This window comes from Rhinolophus sinicus, chromosome 7, assembly GCF_057876585.1.
Source record: "Rhinolophus sinicus isolate RSI-liver-muscle chromosome 7, RSI-T2T, whole genome shotgun sequence".
NCBI classification, from domain to species: Eukaryota; Metazoa; Chordata; class Mammalia; order Chiroptera; family Rhinolophidae; genus Rhinolophus; species Rhinolophus sinicus.
Window position 1 is genome coordinate 42016921 of NC_142507.1, and position 3395 is coordinate 42020315.

Consider the following 3395-nt stretch of genomic DNA (forward strand, 5'->3'; position numbering starts at 1 on the left):
CAAGCCTGTCCCAAGAGATCCCAGATACAACACACCCAGTGGCCAGCTTCAGACCACACCAGAGCACTACCCAACCACCTCCACAGAAGACACATCAAAAGCGCACACTGGGCAGGAACCAGAGCTCTGCTAAAGTGGATCCTGCTCTGTAGGGTCAGCCCTGCATAGCAGCTCCTCCACTGTAGTCACAGCCAGTCCTCACAACCAATCTTTATTGACCTGAAGGTCAGTTCCTCCCACTGCTGTGCAAACAACAACCAAGGCTCAACTACAACAGGAGGGCACACACCAGGGACACACCTGGAGCACCCAGCTCAGGTAACCAAGGAGACTGAGCCACTGGGCCTCACAGGAGACCTACTACATAAGGCCACTCTACTAAGACCAAGAGACATAACAGCCCTACCTAATACATAGAAACAAAAGCATAAGGCAGGCAAAATGAGAAGACAAAAAAAAAAAAAAAAGACTGTCCCAAATGAAAGAACAGAACAAAGCTCCAGAAAAAAACAAGCTCAGAACAAAGCTCCAGAAAAAAAGAAAAGAAAACGGAGACAACCACTCTATCAGATGCAGAGTTCAAGACACTGTTTATAAGAATGCTCAATGATCTCAGTGAGAACTTCAACAAAGAGATAGGAAACATAAAAATGGAGGTAGAAAACACAAAGAAGAACCAGTCAGAAATGAAGAATACAATAAGTGAAATAAAGAATACATTGGATGGACTCAACAACAGATTAGATGAAGCAGAGGATCAAATCAGCAATTTGGAAGATAAAGTAGCAGAAATCACCAATTAGAACAGCAAAAAGAAAAAAGAATCCAAAAAAATGAGGATAGTTCAAGGGGCCTCCGGGACAACATCAAGCATAACAACCTTCATATCATAAAGGTACCAGAAGGAAGAGAGAGAGAGAGCAAGGATTGAAAATCTATTTGAAGAAATAATGACAGAAAACTTTCCTAACCTAGCAAGGAAACAGACATGCAAGCCCAGGAAGCACAGAGCATCCCAAACAAGATGAACCCAAACAGGCCCACATCAAGACACATCATAATTAAAAGGCCAAAGGTTAAAGACAGAGAGAATCTTAAAAGCAGCAAGAGAAAACCAGTTAGTTACCTACAAGGGAGCTCCCATAAGACCATCAGCTGATTTCTCAACAGAAACTTTGCAGGCCAGAAGGGATTGGCATGAAATATTCAAAGTGGCAAAAAGAAAAAACTTATAACCAAGAATACTCTACCCAGAAAATCTATCATTTTAGAATCAAAGGACAGATAAAAAGCATTCTGAGACAGTAGAAAGCTAAAGGCACTCATCACCACCAAACCAGTATTATAAGAAATCTAAGAGGGACTTATTTTAGATGAAAAAAATAAAGAATATGAATAATAAAATGGCAATAACTATATATCTATCAACAATTACTTTATATGTAAATTGATTAAATGCTCCAACCAAAAAACATAGGGTGGCTGAATGGATAAGAAAATAAGACCCTTACATATGCCACCTGTAAGAGACTCAGTTCAGATTGAAAAACTCACAGAGACTGAAAGTAAAGGGATGGAAAAAGATATTTCATGAAAACAGAAACAAAACAAAAAAATTAAAAGCTGGAGTAGCAATGCTTATACCAGACCAAACAGACTTTAAAACAAAGGCTATAACAAGAGACAAAGAAGAACCCAGTAATCACACATCTGGGTATTTATCCAAAGTATTTCTTGATATCACCTTTCATCTCCAGTTCCAGAATTTTGTTCATGTCATGCTGACTACTTGTACTTCTGAAACTCTGTGAAGAGACGGGGATGGCTTCTGGAGGTACTAAGAATGGCATTGAACACACTCACATCTGTCCCTTTTCTCTTTTCTCCAGCTTCGTATAATGCCCTGGTATCTGAGTCAGTGAAGTCCTCATTTATGCCAACATCTTCAGATTGGTCCCCCTTAACAAGAGAAAGCAAAGCCTTCTGATAATCTCCAGATGTGTCTGAGGTGATGTCTTTAGCCAGATCGCTCTTCAAATCCTCTCTATAGACTCTGTTAATTTCTCTGATTTGTCTGTTAGTTCTTGATGCCAAAATGTCATTCCGAGTGTCTTCATCAGTTCCAAGGCCCCTCATGGCAGCACAGAGTTCATCAGCACCCAACTGGGTGGGAGTTTTTAATAGAGCCAAAACCACTTCCTGGGGGTGACCTGTAAGGGCTTTCTTCACAGCTTCATCCAGGGGCTTTCCTTTTTCCTAGAGATATGCTGCTTTGATCTGTTGACACTGTCATTGTTTCTCTTAGTTAGAATGGCATCAAATCATGAAGTATACCACAAACAAACCCATGTTCTTTGCTGAGAAGCTTCATCAGGCCAGGAAGGGTACTAGAACACGTCATAAGACATTGATCAGAATTATGGTTTCCCGTTCTGAAACCAACATGAATGATGACAAAGCATGCTATCAGAAGTTGTGTGGTATCTCTCTCTGCCAAGCCATCCTGGATGAAACCAAAGGAGATTATGAGAAAATCCTAGTGGCTCTCTGTGGAGGACAGTGAACATTCCTTGATGATCTGAAGCTTTTTTATCAGAATATTCTTAATAATATTTTTTCCTTCCATAGTATAGACTTAAATAAGAAATTTTCTTCAGCTGGATTGGTTTAGCTAACTGCTTTCTGAAAACTATAGCCTATAAGTCATTTTTATATCACAACTCTGTATAATAGAGATAAGTTTTTTAAAAATATGTCTACCCCAACTCTAAAACCCCATAAACAGGCTGTTCTAGTAATATTACTTGAGAAAGAAGTTTATGTAACAAAATAAAATGATTTTACGGGCAAAAACAAAAATGCATGACTAATCAGAATAACAGGTAATCAGAAAAATGCCAAGCTAAATGGCATTGAACATAGGGTTGAAAGTGTTCAAATATATTGAAGTTAAAATAACTAGCATTTTATGTGAAATCAATTTTGGAAATAATCTGTTTTACTAGTTTTATATAATTCCATAGAGTAATGATATTTATGAAACAAAGAACTTTATAAAATAATGATAAATGAAGACTGTTATAATTATGCAAGTTGCCTCAACATTTCATCTATCCAACATTTACTGAGTATGTACATTGTGGTAAGCAGTATACTGGCTGTTAGAGATATGAAGATAAATGAAGTCTCTAATTTCCATTGAGGAGCTCACAGACTAATGGTAGAGAGCAATAAACAGATGATTTTTGATATACTTATTTTCAGTGTAATTCTTTTATCCGTGAACAGACTTTATAGATTGAGCAAATAAGCAGTTTTGGATTTTGTTTTTTTGTTTTTTCAGCTATTTGTTTGTTTTTATAAAAGAAATACACTTTGTTGGAGTGGAGAGGCTA

General features: G+C 37.7%; 1 pseudogene; it reads right to left on the reverse strand.

Annotated features, from left to right (window-relative positions):
- Positions 1-1565: 1565 nt before the first annotated feature.
- On the reverse strand, positions 1566-2321 carry LOC109455133 (annexin A1 pseudogene; annotated as a pseudogene).
- Between the last annotated feature and the right edge of the window lie 1074 nt (positions 2322-3395).